The following is a 24322-nucleotide window of genomic DNA, read 5'->3' as shown; positions in this document are numbered from 1 at the left end:
TCTTTTGCATTAAAATTCTGATAGAAACTTGGCTTTGAGAAAATGATATTCTTCACAGTCAGATTTAAAGACAATCTTATTTCAAACCCCAAATTTGAGTATTCTTGTGTAATTTTATATTACGTTTAATATGTCTAATTACTTCACACTTATAACAACAAAAATCCACTGACACCACTTCTGTTTGTTTCTCCACTTTGGCTGCCTTCCAACTCTTCTCATCTTCAGCAAAGAGCCAACCTGCCTGAAGGGAAGCTGCAACCCACATTCCACTACTGATTGGTATACACCTCACAGCCTGAGCACTGAGTCTTTCTCTGAGAAATTGGAAAGGCTCCTGTGGGCTGCTGGGGAGTTTAAATGCAGTTAGTAAGTGAACAGATTGTCTTTTAGAACTGGCCAAATTTTATCTTCCATATTTGAAAAACAGACTCCCAGAAAGGTTTTGTTTTTCCCCCTTTTTTTCTCATTCAAGAGTAAAAGCTTTAAAGCTTTCTTCTTTTAACCAAAACTGACCCAGCACCTATCCTGGGTTTTGTGGATTTCATCCTTATTCTAGCTGAAGGTATACATCCTCTCACTTTGGGCCTCAGTCATCTTCCCAGTAAAGTGGAATGATAATAATACCTACCTGCCTAAAGTAGGGCCATATTAATTGATGTGTAAGAGTCTTTGCAGATCTAGGTTTTGGCCATGAGATAAATAGGCTCATCTATGCTAACAGGCATAGCCAAAAATTCCAAATAAATGCCACCATTTAGAGTGGTGAATGCAGTTTGTTGAATGCTTACTCCCTGTCTAGACATTATAAGAACAACACTGCTACCTGGATCTGTTTTTAATCTGTATTGGCTGGCTATCCACTTATCACAGGGTTTCAGGAGGAAATTCTCTTGACAATTTACAGGTAGGGTCTGGTGGGACCTTCTTTATGGAGTAAGATGATGTTCAATACCAAGTATTCTTCTTTCTCAGCAAAGGGCAGGTAGCCTGTATCCTGGTGGCAACAACTTCATTTAATTTTTTGTCTACCTTTTTGATTAAATTCTCTGATGTACAAAGGAAAGAAAAGGAACAATTTCAGCCTGTTATACTTGAGCAAACTTGTGAAATAAAGCACTGCAGTGGGAGTCGGAAACTTTTGGCTTCGTTCTTCTATCTGCATTTTTCTAGCATGATTATCATCCTCTCACTTTGGGCCTCAGTCATCTTCCTGGTAAAGTGGAATGATAATAATACCTACCTGCCTAAAGTAGGGCCATATTAATTGATGTGTAAGAGTCTTTGCAGATCTAGGTTTTGGCTATGAGATAAATAGGCTCATCTATGCTAACAGGCATAGCCAAAAAATTCCAAATAAATGCCCACCATTTAGAGTGGTGAATGCAGTTTGTTGCATGCTTATTCCCTGTCTAGACCTATGAAGGAACTTAAATAAAACATTAAGCAAAATCAAAAATGTTCCTAACTTCATTTACATTGTAGTACTGAAGAAATGAAAGGTGATATATAGGTTGAGTATCCCTAATCCAAAAATCTAAAAATCTGAGATACAAAAGGCTCCAAAATTTGAAACTTTTCGAGCACTGACATGATGGCTCAAAAGAAAGGCTGATTACAACATTTCAGATTTTTGTATTTTTGGATTAGGGATGCTGACCTAGTAAGTATATAATGCAAATATTCCAAAATAAATTTTTAAAAAATCTGAAATCCAAAACACTTTTGGTCCCAAGTGTTTCAAATAAGGAATATTCAATGTGCACTAGGTGTTCTCCTTGATTAGAATATCACGTGCTGTGCCAATCTTGTTTTGCTTGAGTGTTCTCATCTGTGAAACAATCATTGCTTTCTTCCTACCAGCAGTATCAGAATAAACAGAAATGTTTAGTGAGAGATTTCTGCTTCTCAGAATTGGCGTTAATAATTTATCTAATAATTTGGAGGCCCAGAGAACTCTAGAACTCTGCTTACATTTCAAGTTGGAGAACTTTCAGCTATTTTTGTTGTTGTTGTTTCTTTTTTGTTTGTTTGTTTTTTTCAAGCTGAGATGTACCAAGGAGGAAAAAGGCATGCAAATTCTTCCATCTCATACAAAAAAAAAGTGTTCAAGTCTGGGAGGACACTGTGTAAGTGTATACCTGAAAGAGCACAATGTTCTGCTCTTTGAACTTTGAAAGTAAGGTTGCTGACCTTAAAATAGGGAGATTAGTCCGAGTTATCCAGGTGGTCCCAATGTAATCACATGAGGCTTTAAAAGCAGGAGAGCAAGGCACAAGAATGAATCAGAGAAATGTGGCGGAACTGAAAGGTGTTTGAATCCTGAAACAGAGGAAACCCACTATTATTGGAAGGAGGCTACAGGCCACATAATAAACACAGAAGGACTGTGGATACCTTAAGAGCAAGATTCACGACTGGCAGCCACCAGAGAAATGGAGGCTTCAGTTCCACAACCACATGGAAATGAATTCTGCCTAAGTCTGAAATTAGATTATATCTGGAGCCTCTAGTAGGAAATGCAGCCATACCAACACCTTGATTTTAGTCCTGTGAGATCCAAGTCAGGTCTAACCTTCCAGAAACTGTGAGGTAATGAATCTGTGTTGTCTTAAGCTTCTACATGTCTGATAATTTATTGTGGCAACAAGAGAAAAATAATACAATTATATCCTCATCCTTCTGTAGAGACATTTGCCTTCCTGTCCCTGTGGAATGTAGAAAGCTGGGTCAGCAAAAGGGGAAAGCAAATTAGTGGGGTCAAAATATTATTCCCCTTATGCTTTTTAACTTTATCAATATTGATATGATGGTCCTATGCTAATATTATAAAGCACTTGACAGACCTTACATATAGAGTAGGTTCTAAAACACTGTGTGTGTGTGTGTATGTGTATGATGTGTATGAGACAGAGGTTTGGATTAATGATTCATCATATATTCACTGTGATTTACAGCACTTTCTCAGTTTAACCTTTAATGAATTAAGTATACTGATATGTATACTACATGTAAAGTAACAGGAACAGAAATTTTAAGTGATATGCTCAAGGACAATATGATGAAATTATGACTGTGCAAAATGGAACAAACTCTAGGGAAATGAAACACCTAACATTAGTGCACCTGAAAAAGTAGTACAAGGTCACCAGAGATTAGAGAAAAAGCCAGAAGGCCAGACATGGTGACTCACACCTGTAATCCCAGCACTTTGGGAGGCTGAAGCAGGATCGATTGAGCTTAGGAGTTCAAGACCAGCCTGGGCAACATTTAAAAAACCCCACCTCTACAAAAAGTATCAAAATTAGCCAGGCATGGTGGCAGGTGCCTGTGGTCCCAGCTACTCTGGAGGCTGAGGTGGGAGGATCACTTGAGCCTGGGAGGCAGATGTTACAGTGAGCTGAGATTGCACCACTGCACTCTAGCTTGGATGACAGAGCGAGACCCTGTCTTAAAGAAAAGAGAAGAAAAAGCCAGAAGATAGCTTAGCCAAAAGCAAGGATACCAAGAGGTAGACTATGTCTAACTATCAGGATAAGCCTATCAGGATAAGAATACATGAGGTTTCCATTGATTACAGGAACATCTTATTTATTGTCTGAAGCTTAAGTTGACTTATCACTATTTTGAAGTAAGGTGCCTTCTTAGCAAACGGCCCAAGTGAAAATAAAATGTGGAGTAGACTACCATAGTAATGACTCAATAAATGTCAAGTATAATTATACTAAACAGTCACTACTTCAATGACTCATCTGCATTAAGCATTTAAACTTAAAAAAAAATTCTTGTCAAAATTTTAGTACGTGAGTGGTAGAGACAGGAAGGATAGCTTAAGGTAGATCTGTGCAAGTCTTATAGTACCCTTTGTACAATCACACATCTTTCTCCTAAAAGGCCCAGTATTACCATAGAGAGGTAAACAACCAGTTCTCATTAGCTGGGGAGCTGGTGGCATGCCACATGATAGGGACAATGACCTCTGTACGGCTAGTGTGGAGTGGTTATTTTTACCTTTTCTTCCCCTGTATATTTTCAACTAGAGAAATGGGTGAAAGAAGAGATCCAGAGGAAAGAGTAGATCTTGAGTCTACTCCACCCAACCTGGTGGAAAGGACCGCAAAGCTAGACTCAATTTGGGAAGGAGAAAAACTTTGAATTAAATATGTGGAGACATTTAAAGTGACTGAAATTCATGGGCTGAAATTAGAAGCAGTTACAGTTATCAGTTACACAGTGGGAAGGGAGATTTCAAGGTCCATAGCAAGTGTTAGAAATATTTTCTACTTATACTTTAATTCTACTTATACAATAATTTTCAATTTATTGGTCAAGCTTTATGTTATTTGTCTCATGAGTTTTACACACACACATACACAGTAGGTTCTCACTTAACGTTGTTAACAGGTTCTTGGAAACTGACTTTAAGTGGAAGGACATATAATAAAACCAATTGTTTTTCTTTTAGCATTATAATTAAATAATGAATGAAATGACTATATTCAAGGGCCTGATGCATGCTGTTTTTGTTAAAGTTGCTGTTTCCAAGAACCTATCAATGACATTAAGTGAGAACTTACTGTATATGTTAACTTATTTGTAACTTACTATATTATCACAAAAAATATAAAATTTGTTAAAATGTTCTTCAAATGAGCCATTACATTTATGATTGTTATATTTAATTTATTGAGCACTTACTATGAATAGAACCCTGTTCTAGAATCTGTACACATGTAATATCCAAATTATCAATACTGCCTTAATGAAAATTTTGGTGACATGAAAAATCTTAGGCAGCATGAACTTAAATATCTTGTACAATATCTCAGAATTATAAAGTATTATAATAATGATTTGAACACTTGAGGTTAGACACTGAGGCTTTTTTTGCCAAGCTTCCTTTTATGAAAAAAGTATGAAAGGTTTAGATTAGAAGTTCAAAATCAACTCCAAACTGTTTGCCCAAAGCTAGAAGATCAATCACAATTAATGAAGGTATCAACCTACTTCCATACACACAATGCTTACTTTGACAACCCAACTTAATTCCACTGGCAGATGCCCAAGGCATTATTTACTCTATGTGCTTGACACATAATAAACAATTTATTATTATATATGTATTATTAGACATATATCCTCAAAAATCAATTTTAATTGGTTTTAATCCTAAAAAAAATATTTTCAAAATCTCTCAGCCATCTCTTTTTTCTTTCGTCTTTTATCCTTCTGTAATTCCTACTAGATATATGCTGACAAGTTGCATTTGATCTCCCATGTCTCAATTGCTTTTATTTTTCAGTCTGTTTCTCATTATTATGCCTCCTATGAGATTATAGTAATGTAATGGATAAATAGGAATTTATCGCGTACCTACTCAGTACCAGATACTGCTCTTCACATTTTAAAAAGACACATTCACATCAACTCAGAAATGCAAAACCTATTATAATTTTCATTTTATAGATGGAGAATCAGATGATGAAAGGGAGGGAAAGTATTCAAACCAAATAGGTTTGGTTTTAGGATCTCCAGTGCTAGCTCTTTCATTTTCTTCTGGTTTCAATTCATTAATTTTTCCTGAGCGAGATTAAGTGTACTCTTTAGCACTCCTATTGAAAGTTCTAAAATTTTTTCTTCAATGATTATGTCTTAAAATTCCAATATTTCCATGTCATCCATTTTAATTTCTCCCTGTACAGAAAACTAATATTTTACAATTGGTTATTACAAACTATTGTCCATATAATTCTTTAATCTCTATTTCCTTAGATTTTCTGCTTGTTGAACCTCTCAAATACTGAAAGTTTCCTGGAGGTCTCTCCATGATATGCTCATTACTAAAGGAATAGCTTCCAATCTGCTGTAAGAAGCACTATGCCATCCATTTGTTCCAGGACCTTATCCTCTGCAGGTAAGCAGTCTTGATCTTGCAACCACGAAGGAGGCAGATCAAATCCTAATTATTTGTGAATGCATTTACTTTAGGCTTCTGTACATTCAAAGTGACACACTTACGGCTTTGTCTCAACTTGATGAGCAAAGGTAATTCACCTAAGGTAATGACAATAAGGCAACTGACACATAATAAACAATTTATTATTATATATGTATTATTAGACGTATATCCTCAGAAATCAATTTTAATTGGTTTTAATCCTAAAAAAAAATCTGTTTTCAAAAATCTCTCAGCCATCTCTTCTTTCTTTCCTCTTTTATCCTTCTGTAATTCCTAATAGTTATATGTTGAAAACTTGCATTTGATCTCCCATGTCTCAATTGCTTTTATTTTTCAGTCTGTTTCTCATTATTATGCCTCCTATGAGATTATAGTATCAGGTGTTTTCCTGAATTGTAGAGATTATGCAGGAAGTTTTTTTCCCCACCACACCCCAACCTCATATGTGCTTCTTATATGAGTCCCAGACTCCACGTGAGTTCAGCTTTTTGCTACCTTGCTTTTTGGTATTTATCTTTTTACTTTTAGCATTTAAAATCTTTGTAAAAAATGTAAATGGTATAGTTAATATTTCATCAATAATATCTATGAATTAGAGTGGATAAAGTAAAGTTATTTTACTCTTTTCACCATGTAGACCCAGAAATACATATGTTTTAACAAAACAAGATTATACCAGGGTCTTTTATCGTGCAATAATTCAGCATATATACATTATTGTTCTGTTTATGTGGAGCTTTCACATATGACTTTAGGATTTGAAAAAATATATTTTTGAGATATATTATTTTTATTTTTGTGTGTAATACATATCCAACTCATTATTTGAAAGTTTTTAAAAATTATAGCAATTTGAAGAAGTCTTACTGTCTACTGGTTTTACTGCTAAAAAGCAGAGATTAAGTAAACATACAAATATGTGATTAAAGAAGGAGAACATTAACATAGATATAAACTAATCAAACAAAGAAATTTTGGCCCAATTATTTCTTCTCATTAAACTATTTCAAGTCTATTTTTGAGTATTTGTTTATAGCTCCTGTAAAAATAACTCTCTAATAATAAGAGAATACAAAACGTCAGTTGCACCTGGGCGCAGTGGCGCACTCCTGTAATCCCAGCACTTTGGGATGCCAAGGTGAGCGGATCACCTGAGATCGGGGTTCAAGTCCAGCCTGGCCAACATGGCAAAAACCAGTCTATATTAAAAATGCAAAAAAAAAAAAAAAAAATAGCCAGGAGTGGTGTCAGGTGCCTGTAATCCCAGCTACTCAGGAGGCTGAGGCAGGAGAATCCCTTTTTTGAAACTCTGTCTCAAAAAAAAAAGTCAGTTGCTAGTTTTCTTTTTACCTCAAATATACATATGTGTGTGTGTGTGTGTGTGTATATATATATATAGTCATCATATATGTCATATATATTATATATTATTACATATATAAGATATATTATCATGCTGTGAAGACCAAAAATATAAAAGGTAAACAAGTGTATTAAAATATTTATTTTCTTTTACATTTTTTCATAATTTCAAAATTGAGTTTGATTTAGAAAAATCTGTATTCTTATAAAGAACCTGCTAATGTTTGACTTTCCCTCAAAATTATTTTACTGCTTCCAAATATTACGTGAAGTGCAAATAGCACAATAATTTTTTCTCTGATGTTACTTATTTTATTTTTATTTATGTATATATATATTTTCGAGATAGAGTCTTGCTCTGTCACCCAGTCTGGAACCCCTGACCTCAGATGATTCACCCACATTGGCCTCCCAAATTGCTGAAATTACAAGCATGAGCCATTGTGCTCAGCCTGATATTATTAATTTAGATTTTTACCCGGTTGTCAGATTCTTAACTGGACTATTTCTTTGTTTTGTTTTAAACCATATATGCTATTTTAGTCTTTAATTAAAACAAAAGCCTCAAAGTGGTTTATCCTTTAATATCCTTTAAAATTATACATTCATTTGCACAGAAAACTAAAATAACACTGGATTCTCTGAAAAAAAGCAATGCTATTTTGGTATTTGATAGCATGCAACATTTGCTAATTAAAAGGCATTTGAACTCAACTTTGATAGTTAATACAAAGTCCTAAATTAGAGTTTTTTTCTAACTACAAAAAAGCCATTCATATTTGACACTTAGTTGAAGATATTATAGATGAATATTTATAAATATTTTGTCCACTATCTCATCATTTAAGAGCCTTTTATAAAATAAACCAAAATAAAAGTACCTGAATCTTAAAAATTCCCCATTATGTGTCTATCTCAGTCCATTCTTGCTGGTACAACAAAATATCTTAGACTGAGTAATTTATAAACAGAAATTGACGCTCAGAGTTCTGGAGGCTAGAGCATCCAAGATAAGGCACCAGTAGATTCAGTGTCTAGTAAGGGCTTACTTTTTGCTGCAAAGATGATGCCTTCCAGCTGTGTCCTCACATGACAAAAGGAGTCAATAAGCTCCTTCAGGCCCCTTTTATAAAAGGGCACTCATTCCCTTCATGAGTGTGGAGCCCTTATTACCTAATCACCTCCCAAAAGCCCCACTGCTTAAATCATCACCCTGAGGTTAGCGTTTACATACAAATTTGAATGGACACAACATCTAGATCATAGCATTCCTCTCCTTGCCTCCCCAAAATTCATGTCATTCTCACATGCAAAATAAATTCATTTCATCCCATTAGCCCCAGAAATATTAACTCATTTTAGCGTTAACTCAAAAATTTAAAGTCCATTCTCATCTAAATATCATCAAAATCAAATATGAGTGAAACTCAATGCAATTTAGTCTGAGTCAAATTTTCTTCCAGCTATGGGTCTATGAAATCAAACAATTTAAACATTTTCAAAATACAATGGTAGCATAGGCATAGGATACACCTTTTCATTCCAAAAGGGAGAAATATAAAAGATGGCAGGGATAATAGGTTCCAAGTAAGCCTAAAACTTAATAGGGAAAAAAATAACTATTAAGACTTTAGAATAATCTTTGACTAAATGTCTCACCTTTTAGACATGCTGGAGTAGGGGCTGGGTCCCCATGGCTCTAGGCAGCCCCACACTCGTGATATTACTGGTCTCAGCCCGTGCCACACTTTCATAGGTTGGAGTCAATTGCCTTCAGTCCTCCTAAAATGAGTGGGGTTGCTTCCAAGTGGCTTCATCAGTATGGAGTTCTGAGGGTGGCCCCACCCCCACGATTCCACTAAGCCTTACCCAAGTGTGGTTTTTCTGCAGTGCTTCCACTTTTGCAGCAGCCCTCTTCCTAGGTCTCATGATTCAGTCTCCAGGAAGCTCCATCCTTCAAAATCTAGGTAAAGGCATCCATGGCTCAAAATTTTGAGTTTTCCTTTGACACGTGAATCACCCCATCCCATCTCGTGGTGCAAATTTGATGTTATTATTGTTAAAGAGGGCATGAGTAATGGGTAACAGGTTAAATATTAATTAGCATTTACTGAATTGAGAAAAGGAAGAAAAATAATACCGTTCTAAAAAAAAATGAATGATTAAATTTTGAACCAAAATCTCAAAATTTGTATCATTTCATACTCTACTAGAATTTATGTGACATCAAGAGAAACAATTACAGGAATCATGCCTGAAAATTTAAAGAGAATCGAGGTAGTGTAATTACCCAGTAAATTTTACCCAGTAAAAGGACCCCTGGTGTAAAGTCAGAATAACTAAATATAATCCTTAGCTCTTAAATTTAACTTGTGAGCTATCTTCCAGTTATTAATTACCTTGGCTTATATAAACATCTTTTTTTTTTTTTTTATCAGATAAGGATAATGAATCTCTCCTTACATTTTAGTTTGGCTAGTTAAGTGGAATCATATTTTGCCAGCATCTAAAATAGTTAATTAAACTAAATGCTAATAAAATATTGATCTATAGGTAATTTACTAAACAAATTGAGGATTCTAATTAGTAGTATCTCCAGTAAGGTCATGGGTAACATATATCTGTATATCCTAATCTGTTGTACTTAAAGTTATTTGAATTAGGGAGCAATTTTTATTATTATTACTACATCATCCTGGCATGGTGCCTGGAATAAAGTAAGAAACAGACACATATTTGTTAAATATTGAGTAATAATAAGAAAGTTCATGCTGTTTTACTTTATCATGAGTTTTTTCTCATTCTTCAAATTTTCACTTAAAAAATTATTATCCAGTAAATACAGGATGGTCAAGAATATTTCACAGAATTGCCTCCAGCTTCATTCATTATTCACATGGCCCATCATTATTTTAGCATTAGAGACAGGATTTGAGCAGTAATGTGAAAGTACAATCTGCAAAATGAGAATTAATTATATATAGTAAAATAGTTATGTAGATATAATAAAATTTTAAAAGTAAAATGATTCAAATATTAAGATATTAAAAATATTGAAACCTTTGGTCCTTCAGTTATTTTCACATAATTTATCTAAATCATGAGAGTTGGACTTGGGCTTTTACTAGTATTGGTAACTTTAATACATTGCTTATAATTTGAGATTTCCCAAACTGTAGTAAATGAAATATCTGTTAATAACTTAATTATTGCTTGCTTATATGGAAAAGTTTATTGCATAAAGGAAATGCCACAGTCTGTTCTTGAATTGATGGCAATTATCATAAAATTATGAAATTACTGTAACAAGAATATGCAATTAATCAGTTCTGTGTTTCATACTAACATGTGCATGCCCTGATGCATTGCTTTCAGCAATATAGCAGCTGATCTTTAATGCATTCTTTATGTCTCCAAGTAATTCTTCCATGATGAATTATGGCACATTCAGCCAGAATTAATAATGCACCAACAGCATGTGTAAAAAAATAAGTCAAATTTTTACTGAAGAGTTAAATTTGATTTGAGATTTTAAGTTTTAAATTTCAAATATATATATATATTTGTAATATATATCGCATCAGGTGATAAGTATTATCAAAAATATATCTAAAAGTAGGTCAAAGAAGGTGATACGAGTAGGGAGATGGTTCATGAAACACATATGACATAACATGCAGTTGGATGTGTCATACAGAGGGAAAAGCATGGTCAAAGCAACAGGAGGAAATGGAGGGGAATGACTAAAAAATCCTAATTTGCTGTTACATTGCTATTTGGTTTTTGAGGACCTCTAAATAATGTGATAGCTCTTATTTAATAGATAATTGAGATGATAAAGATTTTAAGTAAAGGACTCAGGAATTAAAAATGTGCTCTAGGAACATAATTTCCATATGGCAAACAAGACAACCAAAGCTGTTGTAATCTATCAGAATAGTAAAGACTTATCTCTTACTATAAAATAGTTTTATTTTCATGTAAATAAATTTATGTATGGGAAAGAAAGTGGAGTAGATAATGAAAATGTAAACAGGTGCTTGGAAGCATGTTGATCCTCCACATCAACATGTAAGTTAGTAGTCCCTGCTTTGCCCTCCACTTGAGAACTGAATTAGCCATATAAGATAAAATGCATAAGAATTATTATAAGATGAAGGTCATATGGGGCTGCAAAGAAGAAGAAAACTATTCATGATCACTCTGTAATCTTATGCATCAAAGAGAGATATATATACACACACATATATATACACACATATATATGTATACGTGTGTGTGTATATATATAATATATATGTACACTCATTGTCCAGTTCCCAAACTGTGGATATTCAGGCTTTAATTAACTTTTAGTTAATTGTGTTAATCGTGATGAAGTACAAAACAACCTAGTTAAACAATATGGATTCAGTTCTAGACTGTGCTCTCTATTGCCCATGTAATGTTAAGCAATAAAAGTGACCTATACAATTGCAATTTTAATACAGTGCATGATTGCCATAGGAATAAAATATTGTAGGTGAAAAATGTGTATTAATTGGAAAGTATTATGTATTAAGAAATACAAGAAATTGGTGTTATTCTGACCTACTTCAACTTTGTTGAGGAAGGCTAGTATTTTAAATAACAAAGATTTATCTCTTAGAGAATCAATTTGTCAAAATTATATCCAGGATATATTTTCTTAAAGCAATTTTTCCCCTAAGTATCCAGAAGGAAATACATCTTTCCTTTCTGGACTGAACAATGAAGAAAATAGTGTCAAAGTTAAGGTTTTTGATAGATATTTCATAATCTCATAGAAACCTCATGCATCTTTCATATTTCATATATAACTTATAACTACTCCAATTATATAACTTGTAACTACTCTAATTTTTATATTTTTCAAATAATTGTGCTTCAATATTTTTATTAAATGATTATACACATCCTCTTTTCCTTTTTTTATAGGTCTACTCATTTAAGTGATATTATAAACTACAAACTCATTATTTTTATTTAGAGATAGGGTTTCCTCTGTGACCCAGGCCTACTATAAATATTGGTGTATAAAACATGAAAGTCAAATGCTATTTTTTAATTATTTTAAAGAGAGGATCTTGTTCTTTTGCCCAGGCTGGAGTGCGGTGGTGCCATCTATCATAGCTCATTGCAGCTTGAACTCCTGGGCTCAAGGAATCCTCCTGCCTCAGCTTCCCAAGGCTACAGCCATGTACCACCACCACCACCACCACACTTGGCATTTTTTTTTTTTTTTTTTTTTTTTTTTGAGATAGGCCTTTGCTATATTGTCCAGGCTGGTTTTCAACTAGTTTCAAATGATCTTCCAATCTTTCCTGTGATTATAGAAGTGAGCCACTGTGCCTGGCTCAAACTCATTCTTAACTTCCCAACATCCCTAATTTCAAGACTTATTTTAATATATTTTGAATTTTAAACCATATTATTCAATATCCATATTAAAATACTTATTTTTAGTGTAAGTTTAAATAGATTTTAAAACTCCCTGCTGATAAGCTTACAAAATAAATAAAAGCTCATCAAATAAGTATCATTTTTATAGAAAACTATTTTACATGGGTCACATAGCTCAAGTAACAGAAATTAAGGTAATGTCTATTTTCACTAATTTAAAATATATATTCAGCACTAAATTTGCATTGCTAAAGAAACTAGCAATAATTGTTGTTTTGGACTATACCATACCAAAAGGAAATGAGCCTCGTAATATAACCCCCTCAAACTGGCATTTCTCTAAGAAGTTAAAGGAGGATCTTGCTAGGATTAGAATAACAAAACGAGACTTGACACTTGAACCTTATCCATTTTCATACAATGTGTCTCTCAGCAGAATAAATAAAAAAAAAAAAAAGGTACCATCTTGCAGTGTGCAAGCTATCAGCAAAATGCAAACTAAAGGTTGAAATCTAAAGGCAAAAAATAACCTATATTCATCCAGAATGAGCAAAGCATGTCGCAGTGTTTCTGATTTTAGCTGAGGTAAGCTTAAGCGTTGCATGGTGAAGGGTGAATATAAAATACAAAGACCTAATCAAATATTATGAGAAAGCAAAGACCATAACATAATTGAGGGAAGATTACATGCAAATATCAGTGTTTGATGGCATTTAAAAATCTATCTTATTTGATCACATTAAGATGGCAATTAGCGTATTAATAAACTTAGGTCACTGAAACTAGTGAACTCTTTAAATAGATTTAGAAATTTTAAAAAACATTGATTTATTCTAGTGATGTGTATCTTTTCCTCATTATACATTATAATTATTTTATCCATACAGCAGAACATACACTTTATTGTTAATTATAAAAGCAACATGTGTCACAAAAGCATATGTTTTGATTTTCCTGAAGCTCTGTACAGTTAGTTATATATACTATAAAGTTAAAAATGTTTTCTTAAATTGACTGTCATTGTTGATTATTCCCACTCACCTTTTAAAAACTAGATTGGAAACTGCAGGGATTTCATTTTCTGGTTATGGTAGAATAGCTTATATCAGACATTTCTCAACATGAGGAAACATAAACACTGGATTAAAAATGAAAACTGCTGTTTGAAGATATTGGAAAGCAACTTAGGCAGTCAGGACTTCAAAGTCTTAAATTTCCCAGAGAGGAAAAACACAACAAAAGGACTTCAGCCCTGTTTGTTTGCCACTTCTCTTCTGGAGGCATTTGCCAACTTGTCAGTAGCACAGGGCCCATAAGCCAAGTAAAATGGAGAGGTTCAGAGCTTTTTGAAGTGACTCAGAACTGTAGAAACAAAAATTAGAGTTCCACAGTAGCTTAGAATTAAAATACAAAGATCTCAGAGCCAAGGCATCAACAGAAAAGGTGGACCTGACACCATGTGATTCTTTGCTTGCAGAGTGGTTCTTAATATCTAATCTGTAGGGTGTGAGAAGCTAGGTAAGCAAGCTGAAAGTAAGAACTAAGAAGCTAAATTGACAGCAGGGCAGTCTTATAGTACTGAAAGAGAGAAAAAAATAATATTATTTAGGTCCCAACTAAGGAGGAAGAGCCCTGGAAAATACTCCAGGATTTCAACTGAGACTCATGAGGAGTTATTACTAGACACAGCTGAATAAAATATTAATAGACTGAAAGATAAGTCAGTGTGTGTATATATATATGTGTGTGTATATATGTACACATATATACACACACACATATACAGATGAATACATGAAGTGAACATGAATAAAAATATAGAGAAGATTATAGAATATTCATGGCACAGAATGAAAAATTACAGGATTCCAATTGGAGTCCCAGAAGGAGAAGAGGAAAAAAAAGGAGGCAGTAAGTTCTATTTGAAGACACTATTCAAGATCTCCTAATATTGAAATAAAAACAAAAAAAGGTACAGAAACAGGAAGAATTAATACAAAAAGATAAAACTGAGGCAAACTCTAGTAAAATTACTGATATTCAAACAAATAGAAAATGGTTAAAAGCATTCAGAGAAAAATAGATCAATTATCTTCAAAAGAGCAGGAATAATAATGGTATGTTTTTAAATAGAAATGATGAAAACCAGTAGATAATAAGTGATATATTTAAGATACTTTAAAGAAATAAATGCTAATTTATAATTTGATATCCACCTAAAGTATATTTAAACCTGAATATGAATTAAAATTGAAGCAAAAAGAGAATGTATAGGTAGCCTGCTTGCACTAAGAGAAATAATAAAGGAAAGTTATAGAGGCAGAAGAGAAAGTATCCTAACTGGATTTTCAATAATGAAGGATGGAAAAAAGAACACTGAAATAAATAAAAGGGTTGTAACGCTAAGTAAAATTGACTCTATAGTACAGTAATATGAATTACTTATTAAGAATTAAAATACTGGCTGGCGCGGTAGCTCACACCTGCAATCCCAGCACTTTGAGAGGCTGAGGAGGGTGAATGACGAGGTCAAGGGATGGAGACCATCCTGGCCAACATGGTGAAACCCCATCTCCACTAAAAGTACAAAATTAGCCAGGCGTGGTGGTGCATGCCTGTAATCCCAGCTTCTCAGGAGGCTGAGGCAGGAGAATGGCTTGAACCCAGGAGGCAGAGGTTGCTGTGAGCCAAGATCGTGCCATTGCACTCCAGCCTTGGCAAGAAGAGTGAAACTCCATCTCAAAAACAAACAAACAAAAAACTTACAAAACAAGCAGAAATGAAGGTAAACATACTAAGTGCTTTAATGGGACACCAAAAAAATAAAGAACAAATAAAAACAATGTTGGGATGGGCACATAACACTTTTTTCATAAACTATGTTTTTCTCCTACATTAATATTTATTCAAAAAGTATTTGTGGCTAGGCATGGTAGCTCACACCTGCAATCTCAACACCTTGGGAGTCTGAAGCAGGAGGAGCTCTTGAGGGCAGGATTTCGAGACCAGCCTGAGCAATGTAGCAGGACTCTATACAAAAAAATTTAAAAATTGGCTGGGCATGGTGGCTTGAGACTACAGTCTCAGCTACTTGGGAGGCTAAGGTGGGAGGATCTCTGCAGTCCAGGAGTTCAAGGCTGCAGTGAACATAATCATGACACTGCACTCCAGTCTGGGTGACAGAGCAAGAACTTGTCTCTAAAATAAACTAACCAAAAGAAACCAAAAACCATTTGTTTTTCATGTTTTGGTCACCAAGGTTTATAATAGGCCTTGACATATATACATGAACAAGATATATTATCTATTCTCAAATACATTAAATCCAGTTTAATAACAAATTATGTTTATTCTAAGATTCGGCATTGATTTAATTCAGATTAAGGGTAGAGAAGAAACACTGTAGAAGATACGAATTTAAAAAAAAAAACCTGAAAACAGCATTTATTTATTCATGCAAATATATACTTATTTTACTCTGTATTCCAATCAAAATTTGAATCTAAGATCTCTATATATTTAGATTATATTTTTTCTAAATTAATTTGGTGATTGGTAAGAATTTAGGGCATCATTCTGTTATTAGTAACAAATATTTCACTTGGCCTCTTTTAAACTTTTAGGATTGATAGTATTATAAATGGCTATGATAAGTAGCATTTCTCTCAGGTCTTTATTTCCTGGAGACATTTAACAGTTTGGTACTTCAATGGCATTCCTTCTTGATTCATGAAATAGTTATACCTAACTCTCCTAACTCTAAAACTTGTATTATTTAAGGAGAGTTACCAATTTATTTGCTATCAGTTGTATTCCTTGCAACTGGATAATATTCTAAGCATATAATACAAATTGGTTTCTTATCTTAATCATCTTTGAAAAAACATTTTATGGTACATGTAGAAATTCACATTTAAATTAACATTATACTCCATTTGGGTGCTAAACATGGAAATAGTTGAAGTGAGGTGATAATCAGATAAGTGTAAATTTCTTTGATAGGTAAGTTAAATTAGGTGAAATCAATGACAACAGCATCATAGAGTATCTCTCATATAGTGTAGTAAAGAAACTTTCTAATTGTGATTATAGGACATATTTTAATAGCTCAATTAGAAAAATGTAAAAAAATTTAGCTGAGAGTTGATGAAATATGGTAATCACAGAGCCGAACAACACAGAAATGCAACAGTATGCACAAAACATTATGAAGCACAGAAACGAATTGCCAAACTTTACTAATGAAAATTTTTGTCTCCATTTCTGAAAACATTTTTCTCAGTATGCTTTTATTCATGTCTTAAAGATAAGTGAATACAGAGCATTCAGTACCATGTGATTGGAGGTAAAAAGAGGGATGTGAAAGGAGAGTCTCTCTTAACAGCAGCACTCCAGGAAGATGTGAAAACCTTCTATTGTCATGCTACCTCTGTGTTCATCATCCATTGTCACCATTTTCCCAAACAGAAAACAAGTGAATGGCAGAATTCATCTGATTCTTTCTTTACTGCAGAGCTAAACAAATTATTTGTAGACATTGCGTCTACAAAGGCCCTTAGCCTTTTCTCAGACTCCTGAAACCCAAAGCTACCTAACTTCAAACACAGAGAGCAGAAGCATCTCTTTGTTAAAGATGCTTATAGACCAAGCTGTATTCTAGATATTATTTTCTGTCTGATAAGTACCCTGTATTGTTGATGCCAATATATCTTTATAAAATATAAGTAAGTTTAGAGAATATCTATTTAAGATAGTTACTCAGGTTTCTAAATCTTCTTGTGAAATGCTACATGCAATATGGATTTCTGAATGCTCTTTAAACAGGTTAGAAAATACTAGTTTCATCAGTAAGTAAAATGAGCAGACAAAACAAACTAATATTGTAAAAAACAATCTATTGAAAGAATATGTTATTCTTAATCAAAGTATTTGAAAATAAGGAAAGGCTTTATGAAGGAGGTATTATATGTTTGAACATAGGGAAATGAAAGAGCGTTTTGTGTAGACAAATCGAGGGAACCTAGAAAAAGAAGTAGAAAATTCAAATCCATATGCAGAGAATGAGGAAGAGTCTACTTTGGATGGATTTAGAAAGTGGGTGAAAAATAATCATGGTAAATAAATCAGTGATGGTGAATGGAAAATTAATATAGTAAAATATGTATGTCTGAAGTGGTTAAATACTCTTATAAAAACAAACCAATATTAGATTATAATTTTCAGTAGTGTGTGTACATTTTTGAGTGTGACATAAAGTGGATATGTTGACATAATTAGAGTTAGCATTCAGAAAGGTTTTTAATTTGCAACATTATGCAGAATATATTAGATCAGGAAAATACTGAAAGCAAGAATACTAGAGATAATAACATTGCAATGATTTAGTTCATTAGCAATGAAAGTCTGACTACCCATGGTCAAGAGGATACCATACATTTGAAAAACGCTGAGAGAAATAAGTAAAAGGGTTGAAAAATAATTAAATCATCGGAAAAGTTAAGAAGCAGGAAAAGACTGGGGTGACTTCAGCATTCTTCGTCTAGGGGAAGCAGATAACTGGGAAGCAGAAAGCATCATCTGATAGAAAAGAATGATTATTTACTCAGGGGAGTAAGAATTTGTATAATATTTCACAGAAAAGCTATTCTAAAACTCAACTTCTTCTCTTCTGTTTTCTTCAAAATATATATAAGGCTGGGTGGCGTGATTCATGAATGTAATGCTAATGCTTTGAGAGGCCGAGGCAGGAGGATTGTTTGAAGCCAGGAGTTCAAGATCAGACTGGGCAACATAGCAGGACCCTGTCTCTATAAAAAATAAAAATAAATTAGCTGGATGTGTTATAATCCCAGCTACTCTGGATCCCAGCTACTCTGGAGACTGAAGCTGGAGGAACACTTGAACCCAGAACTTCAAGGTTGCAGTGAGCAGCCACTGCACCCTGGGCAGTAGAATGAGACTCTGTCTCAGAGAAAAAAAAAAAAAAAAAAAAAAAGGATATAAGATATCATAATTATTATATCATAATTATAATTAAATTTTGCTTTGTAAATATTTCTTCTTTCATCCTTTTAGTTTTTACTATCAATGGTATGCAAATGTGTGACCACTGAAACATGAATGCTTATAGACAATATAGTTGAGTGGAAACAGTATTCTATTGACTTGTTAGTGCTAAGTGCAAGTTCTATCAATGCCACTATACTAGTATGACTATATTAGTTAAAAATAAATGTAGTTGCATAAAAAAGAAAGCTAGCTGCAGTGGTTTCCCTAATAGGATTATATTTTTATCATAAAAAAGAGGCCCAGAGCTAAGCCGTCCAACCTGCAACTGGTCAAGTAGATATTACATTTCTTTGTAATCCAGCAACGTTAGCATGTTCATGTTATATGCCTGGTTGCAAGTCAGCTGCTCCAACATCTAATAAGCCATGTGACCCCTAGGCAGGAAAAAATAAACAAAAAAGACTAAAGGCAAAATGAGCTGAATCTATCCTTTTTATGAGGAAATAATCCGGGAATTCTATCCACTAGATATCTGCTAACACATCATTAGCTATCAGTGTGATATCTGTCTCAACAAAGTAGTGTGAGTATATGAATATTTTAAAGTAGTATGTTGGCATGCAAATAAAATTGGTGTTATATTAGTAAAAAAGAAAAATAGGATGGCTATTTTCCCATATTCTTATTTTTCTCATGTGAAAAATGTAGAGATTGTATAATCTGTAAGGCCCAGTCAATTATAAGAATATGTGATTATGTATAAACCGAAAACTTGACCAATGTATTCAAATATCGCTTGTATTTCATATCATAGTCTAACAAAAAACCAATTGCCTGGCTGTAATGGAACAACGCTGGGAATTGTATTTGTGATTATGATAGCAGAATGTTCTTTTATAACTCAAAGGTTCTCTTTCATCAGAATAAGCAATATCTCTGAATACTGAGTAAGCTAATGTCAGAAATGAGTTAATTAGAATTTTTACTTTTTATATTGTTTACATCAGATCTAAAAGACTCTTGCGTTTCAAAGTAGCAGAAATGCAATTTCATGGTATTCTGCTTAAGTGACTTAGAGATATATACTAACTGCCTAAAGTTGATTATTTTAATGATTTTAAGTCTACTGAAACTCAAATACAGATTTGTGATTTTCTAACCAATATACTTGTTCCAGAATGAAGACTCTAATCTGAATGTTAAATTATAAATTTTCTCATCAAAACTAATGTGCAGACCACAAAGAAGATAATCTTAGTAAAAGTAGCTAAAACTCTATAAAAGTTTTATACACAATTTATGACTGGTAAATCAGGCATAGAATAAACTATCACAGAATCTAAACACAATTACCAAATAACCTGAGGTTATTGGTAAAGCTAATCTAGCCTTTTAATCAAATATTCACTAAAATAGATTTAGATCATTGACAGAATAATTAGTTAATTGAAATTTCTGTTTTGCCAAGTGGCTATTTGTTATTTTATAAACACAAACACTATTTTTATATTCTGGTAGATGCTGAATTTGAGTAAAATATTTAGAGCTATATGCTATTTAAGTTAATACAGTGATGCATTACCTCTTAGTAATTTAAAGAGTCATATTTAAAAACACATACTCTGCTTTAAATTCACATATTGACTCATTTATCAGGCACAATAAAGATTTTTTACATTAAGATTAATAAGCAATATGAACATTTGATTTGTAAAAGTAAATATAATTTCCTCTATTTCATACGTAACATTGTGAAGCTTAAAATTCTTAAATAGTTGTTATATACATATTTTATACCTTTAGGAGTTACAAATTATTTTAAACTTGGTAATAATTATGTTGCATTGATTGCCTCAATTGAGATAGTTCAGTATAATCGGTATACATAACCAAAAATAATTGGTAAAACCTAAGAGCTACTGTCTTAAGAAGTTCGTTGAATCACAAGAAGCCTATTAAAAAGGAACCAATTGGTAGAAACATGCTAAAAACAAGACAAGAGATAATTTTATTTTTAAAAATTATCTTAAAACAAGCGCTACTACTGAATAGAATAATATACTTATGTGCAAAAATAAAATAATCACTAATCTAGAATATGAAAATATTATTCAAGAAAACAAGGTATTTTCAGGCAAACAAAACCTGAAAAAATTTGCCATAAATAAGCATGCATTAAAGTCAATATTAAAGGATGTTTTCAGACAGAATGAAAAATATTCTAGCAAGAGGTAGGAAATGAGGAAAAAGCAATAAAAAAAAGAGAGAAACAGTAAAAATGTAGTTAATTTAAAATACTGTTGAAAAAGTAAACCAATGCACATAATAATTTGATATATATTACATATGATTTATATGCACACATATAATTAAATATATGTTAATTATTAAATAACAAGTACATGGTTGTCCAAGGGCTTCAATAAGATTTTCTCATATCTTTTTTGATTTTAGAATTTTCAGTGTTGAAAGTAATTACAAAGATTCATCATAAGATAATGAACTTTGTTTATAGTTGAGAAAAAATGTAGAAATTTAAAATCTATACTAATCTTAATATTAACTCATCAATATATTGCCAAATATATGTAGTAATTTAGAATATTTATTGGAATCAAATCCTGTTTTTATTTTTGAAACATGTAATCACAGGAGTTCTGTTGCTTTAATAATTCTACTTCTAATTGTTGAAATTTACTAACATAGATTTCTACCATTATACTTTAAGTTTTGTCTCATTTATTTCACTTGCCTGATAGGTTGGCAACATACTATTACAAATTTTGCATTTATGTTATTTTTTTGCAGAATAGTGAAGTGGTGAAATAAAGAAAACAATGAACAACATCATAAATAAATGGATATATTTAAATATATAGATTAAATATCTCTCTTCTTTATTTGACCCTTTCCATTCCATTTTCAACATCTTCTCTGCTCAAGTAATCTAATAATAAAAGGAGAATCCATTTATTAGAATAATAATGATTCAATATTTGCTAGGGTTAGCTTATTTTTTGTTGTTTGTCAAATAATTTTTTCATGATAATTTCAAAGACAGGTGCCAAAATAGGTAAGCATATACACTCTGAAGCCCAGTAACCTAAGTTAAACTGGCTTACTCTTACTCACTGGATAGATCTATTCCCTTAGAAAAATTATTTAACCTTCCTATGCACTACTTTCTCCCTCTTTTACATTTTATAACATACATAGTAAAACATAAGGTTCATTGCTGTTAACACATGTCATGCTAGAAGTTAGGGTAATGGGGAGAGGGAAAGGAAATAAAATGTGGTTAACAGATATCTGAATTTACTTCTATTTAGTGAGTGGAAAATACCTATAATTCTCTCTTGGCAAATGACCAGATCATTGCAGCTTGTATTTATATGTACCATTTTAGCAAATAAAATCTACCAGTATCATTTATAATACTTTTTTACAAATTAAAACCTTCTACAGATTAAGAAGAATGAATCTAGTTGAAGAAATAATCAAAAGCATATTGATGGTCTATTTGGAGAAAAAAATACATACGATAAACATAAGAAAATCTGCACCTCCTTACATACCATCTTAGAAATATAAGCACATATAATAATATAACATTTCATGTCTAACAAATAAAGGGATGGGGGAGAGGAAGAAAACTAGGGAAGAAAGAGAAGCAAGGAAGGAAGAAATAGAAGGAGGGAAGGCAGGAGGAAAAGGGAAGGAAGGAAGAAAAGGAGGAAAGAAAAAGAACAAGGAAATACAGAGGAAGGATTAAAAAAAAAGAAAGAAAGAAATAGAAAAGGAATTAGAGAAGACTGGCAATACCACAAGTTGAGGAAAACATGGAGCAATCAGAAATTCTCAGACACTGCCAATAGGGATGAACATTGGCAACACAATTTTGGGAAAGAATTTAACAATATCTAGTTAAGGTAAAAACGTTTGTAACTGCTCACCCAATAGTAACTACTTATAAACATGTTTGGCCAGGTGTGGTGGTTCACGCCTGCAATATCAGTACTTTGGGAGGCCGAGATGGGTGGATCACGAGGTCAGGAGTTCAAGACCAACCTGGCCAAGATGCTGAAACCCATCTCTACTAAAAATACAAAAATTAGCCTGGCATGTTGGTGGGTGCCTGTAATCCCAACTACTCGGGAGGCTAAGGCAGGAGAATTGCTTGAACTTGGGCGGCAGAGGTTGCAGTAAGCCGAGATTGTGCCACTACACTCCAGCCTGGATGTCAGAGCAAGACTCCATCTCAAACAAACAAACAAACAAATAAATAAATAAAAATAAATGTTCACAAGAAGACATATAAAACTATAACCACTGAGACATTGATTATTACAGCAATATGTTACAAACAACTTCATTTATAAGAGGATTTATACCTAAATTGGAATAGAGGTATACAACTAAATATTCTTTTAGCAGTAAAATAGAATGAAGTAGAATTCATATTTTACCATGGATGAATTACAAAAATAAAATAGGTGAAAAACTGTGTATATTTCTTAAAAACAAAATTTAAAATATATGTGATTGTACATACGCTTGGCATGAGCATGAGAAGTACCATCTACACCCATGAGAGCTAGAAAAGATAGTAAGGAGATTGATTCCCTGTCAAACCCTCAGTTCCTTAAACATAACTTGGTACAAGTGAAGTTCTCAGAAACGTTTGCTGAATGATAGATGATATTTTCAGTTTCTTTCCTAATCTGCAAAATTATCAATGTTTTTATAACACTATTATCTGTACCATTGTGGAAACTATGAAGCATGTTGTCATTTTAACAACTAAAGAAAAATACTGACCCTTTACATACAAATTTAATTGAAACGGTTATTGCAAATTTTTAAACTTTGTATCATTTTATCAGAGAGGAGTTATTCATCTGTAAATGGAATAATATTTTTATTAATAATAAAAATGAGATTTTTTTATGACTTGAAAGATATAAATAAAATCACCACAATACTATCACAATTTTATCCTCAACAAGGTTTTGGATGAAAGATCTCTGGTATTCTCATAATAATCTTCTATCTAGTAAATATGATTGACGTGGTTGTATATACAACTTGGAAAAAAATACCAAGATTAATGATATAGATATGGTGTGCAACTTCAACTAAGCAAAATAATAATTTTAGTATCGGAGTAGCACCCATTATCTTACCTTAGTGTCAATTTGTACTGACCCAGTAACTTGCTTAGGGCAGGTTAATGCTAATGAGGCCAAGGTCATAAACTCTATGCCTTGTGGGCAAGGTCTTTGCCCTGTTTCTCAGCTGTTGATTGCACTCTATGGTAGTGAGTCTTGCTTGAAAACATACACGGCTAGAAAAAGTTTTAATTTTATAAAAAGACTAAAAGTTCTTTAAAACACACTTTTTCTCTCTTGGAAATAAAGTTGTTTTAATTCTAAAAACGAAGGGGCAAAGGGAAAGTTATTCAAGGTTAAGTCAGAGTTAAAATGATAATCAGAAACCATTCTTGGATCATGTCTTTAAATATAGTAGATGTGGTTCTCTTCCTCTCAGTTACGACTCATAATACCTATGGTT

General features: G+C 32.9%; 1 long non-coding RNA gene across 4 annotated transcripts in view; it reads left to right on the top strand.

The window, feature by feature from the left end:
- LOC111552343 overlaps positions 1–24322 on the top strand; it is a 573045-nt gene that overhangs the window by 83548 nt on the left and 465175 nt on the right. For 3 of the 4 annotated variants that reach the window (XR_002734613.1, XR_002734615.1, XR_002734612.2), the window contains 2 exons: positions 5773–5914; positions 21560–21610. This is a non-coding gene — a long non-coding RNA (uncharacterized LOC111552343). Of the gene's footprint in view, positions 1–5772; positions 5915–21559; positions 21611–24322 lie in introns of those variants that run through there. The other variant, XR_003306615.1, reaches the window with a different exon arrangement.

Source organism: Piliocolobus tephrosceles, chromosome 10, assembly GCF_002776525.5.
Source record: "Piliocolobus tephrosceles isolate RC106 chromosome 10, ASM277652v3, whole genome shotgun sequence".
In the NCBI taxonomy this organism is placed as follows: Eukaryota; Metazoa; Chordata; class Mammalia; order Primates; family Cercopithecidae; genus Piliocolobus; species Piliocolobus tephrosceles.
This window is presented reverse-complemented; position numbering and strand designations above follow the sequence as displayed.